Source organism: Gossypium hirsutum, chromosome A02 (genome assembly GCF_007990345.1).
Source record: "Gossypium hirsutum isolate 1008001.06 chromosome A02, Gossypium_hirsutum_v2.1, whole genome shotgun sequence".
NCBI lineage: Eukaryota > Viridiplantae > Streptophyta > Magnoliopsida > Malvales > Malvaceae > Gossypium > Gossypium hirsutum.
The window spans coordinates 14,133,103-14,157,009 of record NC_053425.1 but is presented as its reverse complement, the minus strand read 5'-3'; positions in this window follow the sequence as shown (position 1 = coordinate 14,157,009).

The following is a 23,907-nucleotide window of genomic DNA, read 5'->3' as shown; positions in this document are numbered from 1 at the left end:
ATTCGGATACATGGATAACTTGCACATAAGTGCCATATATGCAATCAAGCAATCATGTAACCCGCCCATAAGCGAACTCGGACTCAACTCAACGAGCTCGGGCGTTCGCATCCATAAATGAACTCGGACTCAACTCAACAAGCTCGGATGCCTAGTTACGTCTCACGAACTCGGACTCAACTCAACGAGTTCGGACATTCGCATCCATAAGTGAACTCGGACTCAACTCAACGAGTTCGGATGCTCAACCATCCTAGTGACATGTCACTTGTATCCTAATCTATTCCTAAGGTTCAAACGGGCTTTTTCCTCGAACACTTATCCTTGCCGTCTTCCGTAGAATGCCGAAATCAATGCTCGGTAACAATTATATTTAACAAGTAGTTCACATAATTTACATATTATTTGAAATTAACCACAAAGCATACATTTCATAATAAAATTCAGCATAACATATAATTAACATCAATAACTTAAAAATAACCATTATGCTACATTATTTACACATGAACTTACCTTGGTACCAAAATACAAAGACTTTGCAATTTAGTCCACAATCTTTTCTTTTCCTCGATTGAGGTCGTTTCCACGTCTTTCTTGATCTAAAATAACACATTTAGCTTATTTAATACTCACATTATCAAATTAATCCTTAACTCAAATTTTGGCAAAATTACAATTTTACCCCTAAACTTTTGCATATTTACATTTTTGCCCCTAGGCTCGGGATTAAACTTTATTCCTTATTCTTATGTTTTACAACATGCTGATCACTTTTCTCTTCTATGACAACATCAAATTCTCACTCTAACATGTACTTGTGACTATTAGGTATTTTTACCGATTAAGCCCTTTTACTCGTTTTTGCTTAAAATCGAGTAGTACAAGTTGTCTAACATAATTTAAAACTTCATATTCTATCATAAAACATCAAAATACACAAATTTCACCTATGGGTATTTTTCCAAATATAAACCCTAGGTTAAATTATTGCTAACATAAGCTTTATCGAGTTACCGGGATCTCAAAAACGTAAAAATCATTAAAAACGGGGCTTGGAATCACTTACTATGGAGCTTGGAAGCTTGAAACAAACCCTACCTATGGAGAACCCTTGAAATTTCTGCCTAATGAAGAAGATGGACAAAAATTGGCTTTTAATTTTGTTTTTAATTCATTTTAATAACTAAATGACCAAAATACCCTTACTACTAAACTTTCCAAAAATTCCTTCCATGTCCTAATTTTCTCCATGAACTTAAAATTGGTCAAATTGCTATTTAAGACCTCCTTATTAATATTCCAAAACAATTTCATACTAAAAACTTCTAGAATGCAAGTTTTGTAACTTATTCGATTTAGTCCCTACTTTCAATTTAAGCACTTTAAGCATAGAATTTCATCACGAAATTTTCACACAATCATGCAATCATATCATAAACCTCAAAATAATTATAAAATAATTATTTTTATCTCGAATTTATGGTCACAAAACCACTATTCCGATTAGGCCCTAATTCGGGATATTACATATGAAACATAGCAACATTCAACATCCAAAAGAAGCAGAAGTATATCCTCACATAATCTTTTACCGTCGTCTTTATTCCAACATAATAGAATATAATCTTGGAGAAATAAGAAAATGTCGACTATAGTTCAAACAGACTCACAATGCTTTCATCTAACATTAGAGTTAGTTAGTGTACTCACACAATAAGGTTTTCTTCATGAACGAACATTCACATGAACCTCAGAGAATGAATGAATATATATACAAAACACTCAAAAAGGGTTATCATAATTTTTTCAACTATAACAGTTACACACAGACATCTTCACAATTCAAATATCATTTCTCTAACTAATTCCGTCATCATATATTATGTACGATTCCATTCACTAACGAAAACTTGTTTGAGAAAATTTTCAGTAAACACATCTTTAAATTTCATACCTGATAGAATCAAATAACCGAGAGTAATTTCTTCTTTAACCGTGACATTGCATAATCTGAATAACCTTTAAAACAATATGATATTTCTTCCGAAACTATTTTCACTTTCTAAGCTATTTTCATCTCTGTATACTTTACTACTTATTTCACCACTGAACTCTTTAATTTTACACTTATGAACTTATTCAGCATAATTCTCATGAAATTTTGTCATAATTACAACTCTGGTAAGGGGTGAAGTCGTAAAGCCTCTACTTGACTCTTATATATATATATATACACACACACACAAACATATGACTTAGTATTCATCATCAAAACATAACATTATAACAGTCATGCAATTCACTTTAAACAAATCAACATACTTATATATGTCCCACAGATTTACTGATTGTATTTATTCAAACAAGCGTTCACAAACACACATTCCATCAACTTGAGTAAATTTACTTATCACATTCATTCAATCAAATACGTTAGGCACATAACATCACAGGAATGCCAAACAAACACGAATAGGCTTATTGTAATATAAGCTTTCATTTCATTTCACTTTTCCATATTTCAACTTATGGTTACCTCATTTCGTACATTATCACATACGTATCATGAACTTCTATTCGTACATTTCTAAGTTTCGTCTCATCATCAACGCATTTCAATCATCTCAATATCATTTTGACCTTTATCAAAAGTAGCTCGATTGGAAGTCATCTCTACCTTAACAGAACAATTTCGTTAGAGCCGGGAGATATCACACTATCACGAGTAATAATATGACATGTATAGCTAGACTCGTATACGCTAGGTTAGTCTGAGAATCGTCTAAACCATAGCTCTGATACCACTAAATGTAACACCCCTTACCGGCGTTTGATGTCGGGATAGAGTTCGAGGCATTACCGAACCTAAACATAAATATTCATATAAAATCGAGCCATAAAATTTCATTCAATTTATAACCAGTCATACACATTCATATTGTCCCTTATACGGGCCTACGAGGCCCAAAACATACATCGAAGATGATTTGGGACTAAACTAAGAATTTTCAGAAATTTTACAACACTTAAGAAATTTCCCATTTTTTAGAGAGTCACACGCCAGAGTGGAGTAGGCCGTGTGGTTACACATGCCCGTGTGGCTTGGGACATGCCCGTGTAGCTTGGGACATGTCCATGTCCTTAACCCGTGAAACTCTCTATTTATGACGTCATCATTCATTTAGGGGCATACGGCCAAGACACACGCCTGTGGGTCTACCCGTGTGGACGATTGCAAGGCTATTTTCCAAGCCATTTTTTCACCCTTACTTGCACCATTTCATATCACATCACATGGCACATTATCAAGCATATAAATGCAATTTAAACTAACCACATTCATGCAATAACATGTCATTTCAATATGATTAAGCATATGATTATCATAAGCCATCATTTATGTCTATGCATATTCAAATTGAATCATAACTCATTATAGGCCAACACACTTGTCCCTAATAGTAATGACTAATATAAAAAAAGAGATAATTCCTATACATGCCATAAACTCGAGTACTAGAATACTTATACCCCAGATGGTAGCTTGATAGTGTGATAGCATCTCCGGTGATTTCCAACCCGAGCTAGCTAAATAAACCTAAAAGAGATGGAAAGGAAGGGGAGTAAGCTTAAAACTTAGTAAGTTCATATGAAATCAATAAGAAATTTATTTACATGCTTTTTCAGAATTCTTATAATATGTTCTCAAGGTATCACAATCATATTTGCACATTATTCCACTATTTGCTCAAATTCTAGTTAAGCTATCTACTCGGATCGCAGTCACTAAATTATTTATATCTTAAGATATGGAACTCCAAATTAATTTCCACAAATTTTACATGAAACTAGACTCACATATCTATTCACCATAAAATTTTCAGAATTTTTCGTTCATGCAATTAGTACATTTTATTCTTCAAAGGCACCTATTTTTTGCTGTTTGACAATTCTGACCCTTCTTCATTAAAAATTAATTAACTCCCCATACAGGATTCGGATGATGTTCTCATTTGTTTCTTTTGAAGATAGACTAATTAAAGATTATAAGAATATAAATTATAGCCCATAATTATTTTTTTACGATTTTTTATGATTTTCCCAAATCAGAACAGGGGAAGCAAAAAACTTTCTGACTCTATCTCACGAAAATTCAATATTATTTTTCTTACATCGTTTCTATGTGAAACTAAGCTCAATAAGATTTAATTTCATATTTTATTCAGCCTCAAATTCAATTTCCACAATTTTTGGTGGATTTTCAAAGTTAGACTACATCTACTGTCCAACATAGTTTTAGTACAAAAATGATGATAACTAAGTTCATCACACCTTCAATTTTTTAAAATTAGAAATCTATGCATTTATAAACATATATCATAGTCCACCAAATTAATACAACATCATTTCACAATACTCATGGACTTACCATTCATGGATTTCGTATTCAATAGAGTTTCTGTACATACCTATACTCATTTGTAACATAACTCAAGTTCGTTCTCATCAATGACATACCTCATTGGGACCATCATCAAATCCTTCCTTGAATTACCCTTTGAACACTTGGAATACTAATGGATACACGAAAACTTGTACATAGTGCCATATACGTAGCTAGAACCAACTCATAGCGCGTAACGTATGTAGCTAAAGCTACAACATATTTTGTATTGCCCACATTTGAGCTATTCATGGGTCTGGGTACACAAAGTTAGCACCCAGACCCCAAAGCATTATCATGTAATGCCCGCTCATTGAGCTACTCACAGGTTTATACACAAAGTCAGTACCCGAGCCCCAAAGCATTAACATGATATGCTCGCTCAGCGAGTTACTCATGGGTTTATACACAAAGTCAGTACCCGGGCCCACATTACATATATCACTTATCTCATGAACTCAGACTTAACTCATGAGTTCAGAGCACTCTATTTCTCATGACTTACCTTTTGTATCCTATACTATTTTCGAGGTTCAAACGGGATTTCTTGTCTAGCTCAATGTCGTCGCACTTGCTCATAATGTCATTTATTCTTCTATCATACATTTCATACTTTCATGATAGTAATAAAACATTTAAATGCACATATTATCAAAGCATTAAAATATGCTATAACATCACATTGTGCACATTTAAATGCACTTGATTTCCCTCGTTCTAAGTCCGAATCTTGTTTTTCTTGATCTAAAAAATCACATTTAGTCTAATTATTAGTCACATTATTCAATGTGCTCCAAAAATCATATTTTGGCAAAATTACATTTTTGCCTCTAAACTGTCATAATTACACTTTTGCCCCTAGGCTCGTAAAATGAAATGCACTCAATTTCTTTGTACTTTAAGCCTAGCCGAACCATTTCATAACTATAGCAAACTACAATTCTCATCAAAACACACTTTCATACTATTTTTACAACTTTTACAAAATGGTCATTTCGGACGTTTTCACCGAAAATCACTTAGTGAAAGTCGTTTATTTAACAACAAGGATGTATTTTCCATCATCAAGCATCAAAATACACATATATTCATCAATGGAAAAATTTACAAAATTCAAACAGTTTTGAAAAAGAAGGTACGAGATAGCTAAATTGAGTTACCACGACTCGAAAAATGTAGAAATAATTAAAAACGGGACAAAAATCGTACCTAGATGAGCCATAGAAGCTTGGCCAAATGTTTTCTCATCCATGGCTACACATTTTCTTCATAAACGGTTGAAGAAGAAAGAAGAAAATCTGGTAGCTTTTAAATTTTTGTCTTATTATGCCTTTATAACTTAATTACCAATTTGCCCTTTTCTTTTCAAACAAATTTCAAAAATACCAAACAAATATCTTCCACTAACTTATTAATGGGCTAATTATCACATAAGGACTTCTACTAAAAATTATATAGCTATTTAATGCCTCTAGCTTCTAGAACTCAAGTTTTACACTTTTACGATTTAGTCCTCTTTACTAATTTGAGTACCCAAACATCGAAATTTCTAAACGAGATTTTCACGAAATCATTCTGTGAAACTGTAGGCCATAAAAATATAATAAAAATAAATTTTTTTCTAATCAGATTTGTGGTCCCGAAACCACTGTTGTAACGCCCCAATTTTCGGGAATTCTGTGAATGTTGGCATAGGTTTAATTATGTTAGTGGGCCTCTAGAAGGCCCAAGCTTAAGATAGAACCCGGTAATTTTAGTTAATTTTTGTTCCATTAGAAAAAGAGGGTGAAATTATGAAATAGAACCTATGTGAAAATGTTTGAAAATGCTATAGCCTAAATTGAAGTGGCCAAATAAATAGGAGTGCAAAATAGGAGGATTTGCATGACAAACCTCCCATTTTACATGAAGTGGCCAGCCATCATGTTGTTGTAGACAATATGAGCACTTGATATCCATAATTCATGGTAAAAATTGATAATGGGTTAGGTAAATGTTCCATGATAATGGATTAGGTAAATATTCCATGATAATGGGTTAGGTAAATGTTCCATGATAATGGTTTAGGTAAATGTTCCATGATGGGCATTTCATGTCTTTTGTATTAAAGAATTAAATTGATGAAATATGAAATTTTATTAAAAGAAAAAGGGGTGAAAAGAACAAAGTTTTGTCCATCTTTGTTCATCATAGCCGAAAGTTAGAGAAGAGAAAGGAGAGGAGAAAGCTCTTGAATGTTCGGTCACTTGGGGAAGAAAATTGAAGGTAAGTTCATGGTAGTTTGCTTCTATCTTGATGTTCATGAGTTCTTCTTGATTCTACCTTAACTCTTGAAGCATATTTTGGTTTTTAGTTGTGTTGTGAGCATTTAGTAATGAATTAAAATGAAGGAAATGGTTGTTGTTTCATGTTCTTTTGATGAAAAATGGAAGATAAGTGAAGTTGAGCCAAACAAATAAGCATGCATGTGCCTTAGATGCTAAGGGGAAAAATTGGCTAACATGTTGTGCTTTAAAATGATGAAATGGAGATTATACTTAAGTAAAATCATAGATATGTGATGATTGATTGGTGATATACATGTTTAAATAACAAGCATGCAAGTTAGGTGTGAAAGAGTGATTTGGTAATAAATCTGCTTGGGACAGCAGCAGTAACGTGACTTTGGAAAATCACCATAAATTGTGCAAGATGAGTTAGAAGCTGCATAAATTATGTAATTAAAGCTTAATGAGTCTAGTTTCAAATGGAATAAACGAGAACATATTTTGAATTCTGTACAATGATAAATTTGATTTGTAATGAAGAGTGGTCAGATTAGTCAAACAGTGAAACATGGGAAACTTTAAGAAAAATCTGGTATTGATTGGCCATACCAAAAATTCTGAAAATTTTATGGATAGAAGATATATGAGTCCATTTTCATGGAAAATTAACGGCACTTGATTTGGAGTTTCGTAGCTCCAGTTATAAATAATTTAGTGACTGTTGCTCAGGAAGACAGCTTGCAGTGAAATTATGATTATGTGGTAAACATTGACAAAAATTTGTTAATGAGTTGCTTATTGTTTCCTTATAAGCTTACTATGATCTGTAGGTGTGGTTGGCTGAATATTGTAAGGGGTTAATACGTAGTTCGTATTTGAATAGTTAGATTAATGTGTTAGTAATCCAATTGTAGGCAGTTCGTGCGTGGATCTCGTTAGCATATCGTCGCAAACAGGTGTGTAACTAACACCCTCTTTCTTAGTCTGGATCGGCAAAATTCGAAAAGCCGAAATGCCGAAAATAAGTATTTTGTAGATTTGCGAATGTGCGAATGCTCGTGAGGTAAATCGATTAATGTTTTTGGTAAGCTGCAAAATTTTGACTGCAAAGTGCATGATTTTTGTGCCCTCGATATTTTTGGGCTTAATGGGCCAAAATTGGAATGATGGGCCAACGGGCCCAATTCGGTAAGAACCCTCGGTACGTGATTCTGTTAGTACATGAAAAGTAGGAATATGCATGAAAAACCCTAAAATAGATAAATTACTGAAATACCTTTAAAAGTGGAAAATTTATAGTTTTACCCCTAGTAGATAAATTACCGAAATACCCCTAGGGTTAAATTGACCTAAATGCATGTTTGACTGTTGTTATTTACTGCATGCCATGTTGTTATTATCTGATGCATGGGATTGGGATATTGACGGAGGAAGTACTGAAAGTGGCTTGTCCACGTACTGGAGGCTTTGCCTCAATTTATTGTTAACTGAGCAGCAAGGCTGCAACTGTGGAGTGTTGGGCTAGGTGGGTTGAGCTATTCCCCACATGGAGTGTAGGGCTGGTACGGGTGGAGTGTAGTGGTTGGTGGGTTGAGTAGTCTCCCCAAATGGGCTTGCATATGTATTGATGTTGCATGTATTTGAAATGGGCCTATGGGCCATACTGTTATCTGAATAAGGGGCTAAGGCCTAGTTTATTGTAATCTGAAAAGGGCTCTGGTCCAGTATCACTGTTACCTGAATGGGCTTAGGCCCAATAGGCTTGAGCTGACTTGGGCTTTGAATGGGTTTTCCTTACACACTGAGTTCCCCAAACTCACCCCTTTTATTTTCATCCACGTAGGAAATCCCCAACCACAGTGGGCTTGGAGCTGTGAGGGAATTCGGAGTGGCCACCCGTTCTGAAAGTTTGGTTTTCTTCTGGTGAACTGGACATCCTATTATTTACGTTGAGGTTTGGGTTTTTAAATGTAATAAGGCCGCTTAATTATTTTTGATGGTTTTAATATGTATTACTAAGATAGGTATTACTTATTTTAACTGTTGAAATTGGATAGCTTTAGGGCGCATTTTCAAAAAAAAGAAACAACAATTGATTTCAAAATAACACGACAACAAGCAAAGCTTCCGCAATGAAAGTATTTTCCAAAATTAATCACTTTTCCTAAAAATGACTTAATCAAATCGGTTTCCTAGAAATATACATGATGTTAAGGTGTGGCAATGGCGGTGTGCATGTCTAGGATTGGATCCGGAGGGAGCTTGGTACTTAAGTAGTCCGATAGACTCACCTCCTCTTTTCCGGTTTCCTACCTGGTGCACAGCTTCCATTCACTTTAACCTATAATGAAATTATCTTTTAAAACACTAAGTAGGTTTTTCTGGATCAACAATATAAAATGTTTTGAACGCTTCGATGTGACATGTCGGATCCGGCCATAACATCTGGGCCGGGTTTGGGGTGTTACAACTGTTCCGATTAGGCCCAAAATCGGGCTATTACACTTAATATCTGGATTCGGTGATTGGGTCAGGTGAGGGTGTTACACACAATATGAGCTTACCTGATTAAATTAGCCTTTTACCCGGTTATCCTTAATTTGGTTCAAATCTTTATCTATATAATTATTCAATTCGATCTATCAATTCCACATCTTATATAATCCTATTTTATGCATGTGTCAATTCAATTTCATTATTCAAATGGTCCTGAAATTTTATATTTTATTCAATTTAGTCCCTAAAACTGAAATTGCCATAACTTTCAAATTTGAATTTTGATTTCGAATTTGATCTCAATTACATCATTTTATAACCCTCTATTATAAAAAAATCACAAATATTACACCCATTTCAAAATTTACGCACTTTAGTCCTTATGTTAAAAAACTAACAATTAAATTTTATAAACTAGTCCTTTTTCAATCAAAAGCTTAAAATGTAAAAATTTAGTACCAAAAAATTCAAGAAAACAACAATGAAAACTTTTGAAAACTTTAATAGTTTTACAAATTGGTACATGTGCTAGTTAAAGCAAGCTCCCGGGACATCAAAAACATAAAAATTACAAGAAAATGACTAAATTGAACTTACCGTGCATGGACTAAAAGGTTTAAGCTTTAACAATGACCGCTTTATGTTTCTTTGGTGGTTTTGGTGGAGAAAATAACAAAAATAAAAGATGATAACTTTTAATTTTTACTTATATACTTATAATTAAATTACTTAATCTTAATTTAATCTAATTAAACTTAATTAAATTGATGTTTAGCATGATTAACAAATTTAATGGCTTACAACTAGCCTCCACCACCGTTTGTCATAATAAAAAGGGTCTAATTGCTCAATTGGTCCTTCAGTTAATTATAAATCCATTGCAATTAATTTTTACAACTTTTACAATTTAGTCATTGTAGCTTAATTAACTATCCATTTGACAAAATTAAGGGACTAAACTTTAATTCATCTTTATACTAACATTGTAAATATTACATCGAAAATGGGGTTCTGAAACCATCGTTTCCAACACCACTAAAAAATAGGTTGTTACAAGATGTCATTCCAAATTTCCAGCCATATTCCCTACTTCTAAGGTGACCTCAACTAATAGCCACAATTTGGCTTCTGGTAGGCTTCCTTCAGCTACTAATGGTCACAAAAGGCCTACTAAGGGTTAGTTTAGCAATGCTTTTGAGAAGCGTTTTTAAAAAGTGATGTGGAAAAGTGATTTTTGAGAAATATTTTTGAAAAGTTTGATTTAAAATTTGAGTGTTTAGTATTAGTACCAAAAAAATGTTTTTTAGAAATAAAATGTCCATTTTAGATATGATATTATAAAGTAACAAATATGCATTTAAATAATCACATTAGTTAATATTATGATATATTAGTAATAATATAAAAAAATAATTTATTATAAAAAAATTTAATTTTTTAATATATGAAATATAAATTTTAAATATTTTTAAGCAATTAATATTAATTATTTATAAAATTTAATTTGATTATATAAATTATATTTTAAATATTTAAATATAACCAATAAAAATTTAAATATATAATATTTTATGTTTAAAATAAATTTCAATAGGAAAGTAATTACATACTTAATATAAATATTATATAAAATACTTTATAAGGGTTAAACTTGTCCTTTGTTCCTAAAAGTGCTTTTGCCAAGCAAGAGTTAGAAAAAATTGTTTTTGCTTTATGGGTCAAAAACGCTTTTCAAAAGCACTTCTGAATCCAAAAGTTGTTTGTTTAGTATTGCTTATGGCTCCAAAAGCACTTTTGACCCTAAAAGCACTTTTGAGAAGTATTGCTAAACTAAGCCTAAATCCCTCTCCCAGGTTGGCATGAAAGATAAGAGAAGAAAATGGTTTTATTTTTGTGTGCAACCAAGTACACTCATGTTCACAAGTGCATGAAGTCTCAATTGTACCAATTGATCTTAGAACCTTAATTGGATGCTAAGGGAGAGACAATAAGCCCTCATTCTAAAGACTTTCAAGATTTTCCAGAGCAACTTGAGCCTAATGATCAGGAGGAGGATACCTTTACAACTCCTATCCTTCCTTACATACCATAAAAGGCTCCCAATGCCCTAATACCATGCGAGTTTGTAACATCCCCACATAAAAAAAAAGAATATTTATGGTAGAAATCCTTGAATAAGTTATCTATAAATAAATAATAGTACAAAAAATTGTGATTGTTTATAGAGGAAATTGTCAGAGATGAAAACGTAAAGAATTATTAACCAGAGCATGTGGTTAGGCTAAAAATTTGGTATCGAGTTCAGGGACTAAATTGAATAACTTGGAAAAGTATAGAGAATAAAGTGTAACTATCCCATTTTTATTTTAATGAAAAGGGCTTGATGATAATTTTACCATTACTTAAAAAAATCAATGGTTTCATGATAGCTTTTAAATGATATTTTTATTAAATAATAATTATTTAATATCTTATTTAAAATAATAACTTTTTATTAAGTAATATTATAATACATGTAAAAGAAAGATGAACATATTTCTCCAGTGAAGAAGAAAAAAAATTCTTTCATCATTGTCCTTCAAATTCAAAATTTTCATAGATTTTGAATCTTTGAAGCTTGTTTTACATATATGTATTTATCAAGTATATTGAAAGTTGTCATTAAAGGATATTGATGGAAGCTTAGAAAATTTAAGAGAAATATGTATATTTTTTGATAGGAAATGACTAGAAGATGAATTCTACCTTGTTAGAAGTGTGAAAAAGAAATAAAAATGGATAGAGAGTCTACTTGGTAGATTCGCCCATGGTGAAGGGGAAGTAGAGAACCTTGGACACTTTGTGTAATATTGGCGCTAAATGATAGCTTGTGAAGCAGTGAGCATTCTAGTGAAGACAGAATTGAAAACGAATACTCGAGTTGAAAAATATGTGAATTTCGGACTTGGAAACTTAAGTTGTCAACTTGATGAACCATGCATATTTAAGTTTTTTATTATTAGTTTTAGTATTATAATGGATAAATGACATTGTTTCATATTGAATTGCTACTATTGTAGATAAAAACGAAGCGAGCATCTCGAGAGAGAGGCAAAGAAAAGGAGTAAAGCGCTTGAAACTTCAGTTTGTGCTAATATGCTATATTAATTTTATTTTTATGAGTTTGAATGATTCAAATAATATTTATGGCTAGCTATATTAATTTTATTTTTATGAGTTTGAATGATTCAAATAATATTTACAAAATTATGTTTCGATATGAAAAATATGCTTTGAAATGATTAAATTAGCAAATTCTTAGATATGATTTGAATTTGAACATTATGATTTTAAATGGTTGAACAAGAAAATGTTTAATATGTTTTTGAATTGGAAGCCTAATTTTACATTAGGCGATATGTGATTTGAACATGAAACGAAATTGAAATGAGAATAATATGAAAATGGAATTGAAATGGATCATGAAATTTGGTTTTAACCTTGTTACACTAAGTTAGACTAAATCGGATATAGTTGGCATGCTATAAAATCGTTACATGAAAGAATTTAGAACTCTCCAATTCCCAAAAGGTCTTGGGCACTCACAATTTCCAGAGGGTCATAGACTACCCTGATAGCCTGTCGTTGCTGAACAACTCAGGATGGCAGATTCCCGTATCTGGGTCTAAACCTTAGTATTGGGACTAAATGGAAAGAAAAATAAAAAAAAATTGATTTTATTCAAAATTCCATATTGTGTGAATTAAATTAATTATGTGATTTTGAATTTGTTTAAAAAAATTATATTTCATTCAAATTGTAAATATTCTAATATGAAAATTTCTCATTATTAGAACTTTCTTTTATCGTGATATTACTAATGTTATTTATAATTAAGCTTTAATTTTTTTTATCAAATAACTTATGTTCAGTACTTTATGTAATGAATTATGTATGGTTTTATGCTCAATGTGTAACGCCCTAAATAATTTAAGTATGTTTTTGTAAAATCTAACATAAATGAGTATCTGCTTTAGTGGTTAAGTATTTTGAGTGTGTGTATGAGGTCTTGGGTTCAAGATGATATTTGGAAATTTTGGTTATTTTTTATCCTAGCCTTATCCTTGGTGGGTTGGGTTATATTTTATCTTTAGTAAACTCATATTAGAATGAGCCTAGTGGTTGATATTTTTGTGTTCGATTATGAGATAGAGGTTGGGTGAAAGTGAATTTCTGAAAGAGTTAGTGAGTTAGTGGGATTTAGTGGTTTGTGGGAGGTTAGGATAGATATGATTTGATTTAATTTTGTTTTTTTTTTCAAAATTTCAGTTCTCTCTCTCTCTTCTAAATTTCTGATGTTCGTTTTGCTTTTCTCTACCCTTCCGTTCTTCTGTCATTTTTCTTTTCAATCTGTACCCTCTTTTTGTTCATCGTGTGCAATTCGGTATTTTGATGTTTCGTGTGGTCAGGTAAGTGGGAGGTTTTCACTTATAGTTGGTTTCGTATTACTAAGCTATTGGGTTCTCATTTTCGCTTGTATTCTTAGTGTGGGTTGTAAGGAAACTAATTCTTTGTAAACGTTTTGTATAGGAGAAGATGGTGAGACAGTGGTCTCGCTCAATTGGGTTAATCTGTGCACGTGGTCAGGTTTGATAGCGGTAAGTGTATGCGCTTTGCTCAATTTTGTATTGATGATTTTGTAATTAGATTGCTAAAAACGGTGTTTGGTATATTGTTTTTAGGTTTAGGAGGTCTCGGGATTACTTTCGCATCAAAATCGAACCAGGTGTGTACTCTTAACACGAAAAATTAAGTTAAGGTGAAAGCCAAAAATGGGGTCTGTCGACGCCACACGGGCGTGCGACTGATCGTGTGGTTGGCCGTGTGCGAGACACAACCGTGTGACTAACGATTGTGTGGTCATGTGCAAGACACGGCTATGTGATGGTGTGTGTGTGTGGCTCTGTGGGCCACACGGGCGTAGGGGTATTGGGCCAGGCTGTGTGGGCCACACGGGCAAGGCCAATTTGGGCGTATAGGCCCATAATTCTAAAATTTTTCCTAGGATCGCATGGGTCGTTTTGATCGACTGTGGGCCTACCGTAGGGTCGATAAGGGCTAAAGAAACCTTAAATCATGTGATATGGTATTCTGGTAGTCTGCTTTGAGTAGGACATTGATATGTATGTTTGACTGTTCTGTTTGAGTATAGACGTTATCTGTATACGAGCATGTTAAGCTTGATATTTCTGTATCTGTATTCTGTATCTATGATTGGGGTGGGAATTGGATATATGGAGGAAGTGGCCTGTATGGCGACTTTTCACCTATATTCTGGCAACTTTACTACGTATTATCTGTCATGTGTCGCATCGACACTATATGGTGTATAGGGATGGGTGGGTGTTTGTAACACCCCGTACCCGAGACCGTTGTCGGAAGCGACCACGAGGTGCTAACAGACACATTTCATGTATGTTCACAGTCCATTTTAAAAATTTCCAGACAGCTGACTAACTGAGTCACTGTAACCTTAAAAATCATATCTTGATTTCCAAAACTCAAAAATCAGTTTCATAATTTTTCCCTGAAACTAGACTCATATATCCATCCACAAATTTTTTTCTAAAATTTTTGGTTGAGACAATTAGTACAGTTTATTAGTTAAAGTCTCCCCTGTTACAGGGTTCGACTACACTGACCTTCCTGCATTGCAACTTAGATAACTCCTTATACAGGGCTTCAATACTTATGCCGTTTGTTTCTAATGAAACTAGACTCAAAAATGAATCTATACATATATGGAATTACTTATAATTATCTCTGGTTAATTTATAATGAATTTCCAAAGTCAGATCAGGGGATCCAGAAATCGCTCTGGCCCTGTCCCACGAAAACTTGAATATCTCTTAAAATCTGACTCATACGACCGTTTCATTTCTTCTATATGGAAGTAGATTCATCAAGGTTCGATTACATAATTTATTCACTATTTAATTCCATTCCTACTATTTTTAGTGATTTTTCAATTTCACACCACTGTTGCTGTCAGCATCTGCCTTTAAGGTAGACTTTACCTATTACATAGTTTCCATGATTCAACTAACCCTTTAGCATATATAGCACAAAGTATGATCGTGATTAACCATTCCAATGGCCAATCATTGCCAAGCATATCCACACCTCTCAATAACCATATACATACAAAATGATTATAACATTATGCTCAAATATATATAAGCCATTTTCGCATGGCTATCCAAATTTGTACAATACCGAAAGGTACATGACCAACATCAAAAAGGGTAGTCCTATACATGCCATTTCAAAGTTCAACCAAAAGTGAACCAAAAGGGGCTTTGATAGTGTGGGAGACTTCGACTTCAATAATCCCAAGTCCGATAGCTGACGAACCAAAATCTATAAAACAGATATTCAAAGAACGGAGTAAGCATTTAATGCTTAGTAAGTTTTGAGCAATGGAATTAGGCTCAACTGAAGTATAGCATTCATATAACTAAACGGATAATTTCATATACATATATATTCTCAAAAATCAGTCCTACTTCACATTTCCAACCCTTATATTCATACATAAGGGATCAACTTAACCAAAACCGGAAGCTCCTTAATCGACTGAGCGAATACTATTTAAGAGGAATCAATTAATCCAATGCATGTACAACACATACCTCGTTGTTGAGTTTTTACGAGCGTATTACAGCAGATCGCTCATTCCCAAATCACGTACCTTCGAAATTTAACCGGATATAGCTACTCGCTCAAATGCCTTCGGGACATAGCCCGGTTAGAGTAACTCGCACAATTGCCTTCGGGACTTAGCCCGGATTTAGTAACTCGCACAAATGCCTTCGGGACTTAGCCCGGATTTAGTAACTCGCACAAATGCCTTTGGGACTTGCCCGGAACTAGTCACTAGCGCAGATGCCTTCGGGACTTAGCCCGGTTATCATCCAAATATTCATACACATATCAATAAATCATGACACATCTATATTTCATTTTCATAATTGGAGTTCAAACACACGTCACGTATTAAGCGATCCCATTTTCGGCTCACTAGCCACATACAAACAGCATGGTTTAATTTGCTTTATGACACTATCTCTATGCACATACGGCTACCCGTCATACGTATAGACTAATTAACTCAACATATGATTCAAGTAGAATCATCATATCACCGCATATTTGTTATGCTCATACATCATGACTTAATCAAATCGGTAACTAAGTCTCGTTACTCGAAAACTTACCTCGGATGTTGTCGAACGATTTCGATGGCTATTCGACCACTTTTTCCTTCCCTTTATCGGATTTAGTTCCCCTTTGCTCTTGAGCTTAATTTAACAAATAAATTAATTTAATCATTTGAGCATCAAAAAGAGGAACTCTAGGTACTTAGCCCATATATATACATTAGACATTAAAGTCACATACATGTGAAATCATGCATCAACTCAACATATTAACCCACACTCCCTTTTAGCCGATTGTCTAAACCAAGATAAAGGCATCAATATGCTTGCCTCTAACCGAAGACATGCAACACTAATCTTCTCATGTGGCCGAGTATGCATGTATATGTTGAGGCCAATTATATACTTAATACCACCCATAAATGGCATACCAATACATCATGTGCAAACATATATATATGTGCAAGAGCCGAATCATAGGGTTGGTTATAACCATTTCATATATTTTCATCATATACCCGAATGCACAAATACATTATAATAACTTCCAACTCAAATCATGTTACAAATTTATACTTCACAAGGATAAATCATTAACCAAATATAAACATATATCCGAATTCACATGTATATTTTATTTTTACATGAAGCATAGCCGAATCATTTTAACCATGAGTAACATAACAAGCATAAATCACACTTATAGATATACCATGGCCGATTGCTTCATGAAGTTGCTAAAACCTACCTTTTTCAAATTCTCACACACACTCTATCATCTTCATACCTCACCAACACAACATCAAACATCCACCAAGAAGACAACACCCATGGCCGAGTATCATCTCCCTCACATAGCAAAGATTTAAACCATGGGCTAGTTAGAACTCAAGCTAACAACTAAAAACATGCATGAATCTCATGGCACAACATCAAACTTACCTTAACCTAGATACAAGTATGGCCGAACCTCTTCCTAATCCTCTTCCAAGCCGAACATGAAGCAAGAGCTCCTTCCTTCTTCCTTAGAACTTTCGGCCAAAAGAAATGAAAAGGATGGACACTTTTTTTTTCTTTGTTTTCATCATATTCCCTTTCATTATTTTATTACCATGCCCCTTATTTTATTTTTCCTAACATACATCACTAACATAACATGTTTGTGACATGTTTCCACCCATAGCATGGCCGGCCACTATGCTTTAATTTGGCTAATTTGACATGCAAAGACAAGCACTTTCCCACATATATTAATAGGCCACTTTAACACTTGTCTAGCATATTTCTAAATTGTCTCACATAAGTCTCTACTAATAAATTTCACATACACTGACCAAATTAAAGTATGGAACTATCACACAAGCATTTACGCACATGATAAACACAGAATATGACCTTTAATTATTTATAAGACTCAGTTTCGTGGTCCCGAAACCATTTTCCGACTAGGGTCAATTTAGGGCTGTCACAACTCTCCCCCACATAAGAAATTTTCGTCCCCGAAAATCTTACCGGTAAATAGGTTTGGGTATCGTTCTTTCATGGCATTCTCGGTTTCCCAAGTAGCTTCTTCAATCCCGTGTTTGAGCCATAACACTTTCACTAACGGAACCCTTTTGTTTCGTAACTCTTTCACTTCACGAGCCAGGATACGAATCGGTTCTTCTTCATAACTCATATCAGGTTGAATTTCAACCTCTGATGGGTTAATTATGTGCGATGGATCAGATCTATAACGTCGAAGCATCGAATCATGAAAGACGTCGTGAATCTTTTCAAATTCAGGGGGTAAAATCAATCTATACGCAACTGGACCAACTCGTTCGGAGATTTCATACGGCCCAATGAATCTCGGACTCAATTTGCCCTTACGGCCAAATCTGAGTATCTTCTTCCAAGGTGAAACCTTAAGAAACGCTTTGTCTCCCACCTGATACTCAATATTTCTTCGTTTTAAATCCGCATACGACTTCTGACGATCTGATGCTGCCTTCAGACTTTCACGAATTATTTTTACTTTCTGTTCAGCATCTTTAATCAAATCCACTTCGAAAATTTTACTTTCACCGAGCTCGGTCCAAAACAATGGCGTACGGCATTTACGCCCGTACAAAGCCTCGTAAGGTGCCATCTTAATACTTGATTGAAAACTTTTGTTGTAAGCGAATTCAATCAAAGGTAAATACCGTTCCCATGAACCACTAAACTCGAGGATGCAACATCTCAACATATCCTCAAGTATTTGAATTATCCGCTCGGATTGACCATCGGTTTGTGGATGAAAAGCGGTGCTAAAATGCAGCTTGGTACCCAAAGCTTCTTGTAATTTCTTCCAAAATCGCGAGGTGAATCTCGGATCTCTATCCGACACAATAGAAATCGGTACCCCGTGTAATCTTACAATCTGAGAAACATACAATTCAGCTAGTTTATCCAATGAAAAATCCGTACGTACAGGGATAAAGTGAGCCGACTTAGTCAGTCTATCCACAACAACCCAAATCGTATCTTTCTTACTTGCTGATACTGGCAACCCAGATACGAAATCCATCATGACTCGATTCCATTTCCGTTCAGGTATCATGATTGGCTGGAGTAAACCCGTAGGCACTTGATGTTCTGCCTTTACTTGCTGACATATTAAACACTTCGAAACAAAATCGAAAATGTCTCGTTTCATACCATGCCACCAAAACTGACGTCTCAGATCGTTGTACATTTTCGTACTCCCCGGGTGAATCGACATTCGGCTACAATGAGCTTCGTTCAGAATCATCGAAATGAGTTCTGAATTTCTTGGAACACACAACCGAATTCTGAACCTCAAACAATCGTCATCATCAATTTGAAACTCTGATTCCATATTCGAAACACATTCAGCCCGTTTTGCAACCAGTTCATCATCGACTTGCTGAGCTTCACGAATTTGATGGACCAACAATGGTTTGGCCTTTAATTCCGCCACTAACACATTGTCGGATAGAACAGACAAGTGTACATTCATCGCTCGTAAAGCAAACAGTGATTTACGACTTAAGGCATCCGCAACCACATTAGCCTTTCCCGGGTGATAGTCAATGACAAGTTCATAATCTTTCAACAACTCAAGCCAACGCCTTTGTCGCAGATTCAAGTCTCTTTGAGTCATAAAATATTTGAGACTTTTGTGATCCGAAAATACATGGCAGTTCTCACCAAATAAGTAATGTCGCCATATTTTCAAATCGAATACGATGGCAGCTAATTCGAGATCATGGGTCGGATAATTTTTCTCATGTGGCTTTAATTGTCTCGACGCATAGGCCACAACTCGACCCTCTTGCATCAATACGCAACCCAACCCAAGTAGGGAGGCATCACTATAAATGACAAACTCTTTGCCTGATTCGGGCTGCACTAGAATTGGAGCTTCAGTCAGATAAGTTTTCAGTTGATCGAAACTTTTCTGACATTTTTCCGTCCATTCGAACTTAACATCTTTTTGAAGTAGCTTCGTCATTGGTGTGGCTATCATCGAGAAACCTTTTACAAACCGTCGGTAGTAACCGGCAAGTCCCAAAAAGCTCCGAACCTAAGTAATTTTCTCAGAGGCTTCCAGTTAAGTATGGCTAAAATTTTGCTCAGATCAACTCGAATACCCGATGCAGATACCACATGACCCAAGAAGCTAACCTCTCTTAACCAGAACTCACACTTACTAAACTTAGCATATAACTGCTTATCCCGTAAAATTTGCAACACTAATCTCAGGTGCTCAGCATGTTCGGTCTCATCTCTTGAATAGACCAAGATGTCATCAATAAACACAACTACGAATCGGTCCAAATACTGTCTGAAGATCCGATTCATTAAATCCATAAATACCGCAGGGGCATTAGTGAGCCCAAACGGCATCACTAAGAACTCGTAGTGGCCGTATCTCGTTCTGAAAGCAGTTTTGGGTATATCCGAATCTCGAATTCGCAACTGATAATAACCCGATCTCAAATCTATCTTTGAAAACACCGAGGCTCCCTTTAGTTGATCAAACAAATCGTCAATACTTGGTAATGGATATTTATTCTTTATTGTCACTCTATTCAGCTGACGATAGTCGATGCACAACCTCATGGTTCCGTCCTTCTTTTTCACAAACAATACTGGTGCACCCCAAGGTGAGAAACTTGGTCGAACGAAACCTCTATCCGTCAACTCTTGCAACTGAGCTTTCAATTCCTTTAATTCCGTTGGTGCCATACGATACGGAGCTATTGAAATCAGTGTAGTCCCAAGTACAAGCTCGATGCCAAACTCTACCTCTCGAACAGGTGGTAAACCCGGTAATTCTTCGGGAAAAACATCCGGGTATTCATAAACCACTGGCACAGATTCAGGCTTCTTTTCTAACTCTTTGTCATCAAGTACATACGCAAGGTATGCTTCACACCCTTTTCCTACATATTTCTGAGCCAACATTGATGATGTTACAGCTGGCAACCTATTCAAGTCAGTAGACTCAACTCGGATTATCTCGTTATTTGCGCACCTCAAATCAATAGTCTTACTTTTGCAATTCACAACCGCATCATGCACAGTCAACCAATCCAAACCAAGAATAACATCAAATTCATCAAACGGCAAAAGCATCAAGTCCGCCGGAAAACATGAACCTCGAATTACTAGGGGGATTTCTTACACACTTTGTCGACAAGCACGTAACGACCCAAAGGATTTGACACCCGAATTACAAACTCAGTAGACTCAACAGGTAGAGTCTTACTGGATGCTAAGGTTTCACATATATAAGAATGAGTAGAACCAGGGTCAATCAAAGCAATCACATTAGTATCAAAGAGAGTAAAAGTACCGGTAATAACATCTGGCGAGGAAGCATCCTCGCGTGCGCGTATAGCGTAAGCTCTAGCAAGAGCACGAGCCTCAGATCTGATTGTAGCATCTCTAGATCCTCTCTGACTGCCACTAGCATTGCCCGTATTCTTAGATGGTCTACCCCGAGCAGTAGTAGCACCAGGCTTCCCACTCTGATTTACGTTGTGTTCAGACAATCTCGGGCAATCTCTAATAAAGTGGTCAGCTGACCCGCACTTGTAACAGGAGCGGTCATGGAATCTACAACTCCCCGAGTGCCATTTACCACAATACTGACACTCCGTTCTGTCTCGATGGTCATTTCCAACACTGGCGACCGAAGTGACTCGTGCACTCACAGGGGGTCGATCACGGTCTCGTCTAGAAAAACCCGAAGTGTCTCTAGATCGGCCCAAATCATCTCTAAACTTTTTCGATGATTGTTGAAAGGGCCTCCCCGAAGACCTCTTATGAAACTCCTTTGCTCCCACATCAGCTTTTCTTTTCTCCATACTGAGCTCCTCGGCTTTGCAAGCTCGCTCGACAAGTTCCACAAATTCTCGGATTTCCAAGATGCCAACATACAACTTTATATCATCATTCAGTCCATCCTCAAAACGTTTACACATTACGGCTTCTGAGGAAATGCATTCTCGTGCATATCGGCTAAGCCTCACAAATTTTCGTTCATAGTCGGTAACCGACATGGAACCTTGTTTAAGTTCGAGAAATTCCTTCTGTTTTTTATCCATAAATCTCTGACTGATATACTTTTTTCGAAACTCGGTTTGGAAAAACTCCCAAGTTACTTGCTCTCTGGGCACAACAGAAGTCAACGTACTCCACCAATAGTAGGCAGAATCACGTAGCAAGGAGATAGTACACTTTAGGCACTCATCGGGTGTGCAAGATAGCTCATCGAGTACCCGAATAGTGTTGTCCAACCAAAATTCAGCTTGCTCGACATCATCGCTATCCGTAGCCTTAAATTCAGTAGCCCCGTGTTTTCGGATTCTGTCAACTGGGGGCTTATTTGACCTTATTTGGTCAGTTGCCGGAGGTATTGTAGGTGCGGGGGTGGCATTAGTCGGGAATGGAGGTTGTGGAACAGCCGTATTAGTTCGAATGTATTGGTTGAACCAATCATTCATCACGCTATAAAAAGCTTGTCTAGCTTCATCATTCGAATTACTAGCAATAGGCTGAGAGTCCGCCGGAGCTGTCCCTTATGCGGGAGCAGGCGCTACACTCTCAAGATCATCAGCTACCGCTCGGTCGGGATCGGGATCCATTACTATAAATAAACACGTTTTCAATTGTCAGAAATCACCACACTATCAAATAATCACAAAATGGCATGTATAGCTAGACCCAAACGTATTACGGTAGTCCTAGAATCGACTAAACCGTAGCTCTGATACCAATAAAATTGTAACACCCCGTACCCGAGACCGTTGTCGGAAGCGACCACGAGGTGCTAACAGACACATTTCATGTATGTTCACAGTCCATTTTAAAAATTTCCAGACAGTTGGCTAACTGCGTCACTGTCACCTTAAAAATCATATCTTGAGTTCCATAATTCGAAAACCAGTTTCATAATTTTTCCCTGAAACTAGACTCATATATCCATCTACAAATTTTTTTCTAAAATTTTTGGTTGAGCCAATTAGTACATTTTATTAGTTAAAGTCTCCACTATTACAGGGTTCGACTACACTGACCTTCCTGCATTGCGACTTAGATAACTCCTTATACAAGGCTTCAATACTTATGCTGTTTGTTTATAATGAAACTAGACTCAAAAAGGAATCTATACATATATGGCATGACTTCTAATTATCTCTGGTTAATTTATAATGAATTTCCAAATCAGGGGATCCAGAAATCGCTCTGGCCCTGTCCCACGAAAACTTGAATATCTCTTAAAATACGACTCATACGACCGTTTCGTTTCTTCCATATGGAAGTAGATTCATCAAGGTTCGATTACATAATTTATTCACTATTTAATTCCATTCTTACTATTTTTAGTGATTTTTCAATTTCACACCACTGCTGCTGTCAGCATCTTCCTTTAAGGTAGACTTTACCTATTACATAGTTTCCATGATTCAACTAACCCTTTAGCATATATAGCACAAAGTATGATCGTGATTAACCATTCCAATGGCCAATCATTGCCAAGCATATCCACACCTCTCAATAACCATATACATACAAAATGATTATAACATTATGCTCAAATATATATATAAGCCATTTTCGCATGGCTATCCAAATTTGTACAATACCGAAAGGTACATGACCAACATCAAAAAGGGTAGTCCTATACATGCCATTTCAAAGTTCAACCAAAAGTGTACCAAAAGGGGCTTTGATAGTGTGGGAGACTTCGACTTCAATAATCCCGAGTCCGATAGATGACGAACCAAAATCTATAAAATAGAGATTCAAAGAACGGAGTAAGCATTTAATGCTTAGTAAGTTTTGAGCAATGGAATTAGGCTCAACTGAAGTATAGCATTCATATAACTAAACGGATAATTTCATATACACATATATTCTCAAAAATCAATCCTACTTCACATTTCCAACCCTTATATTCATACATAAGGGATCAACTTAACCAAAACCGGAAGCTCCTTAA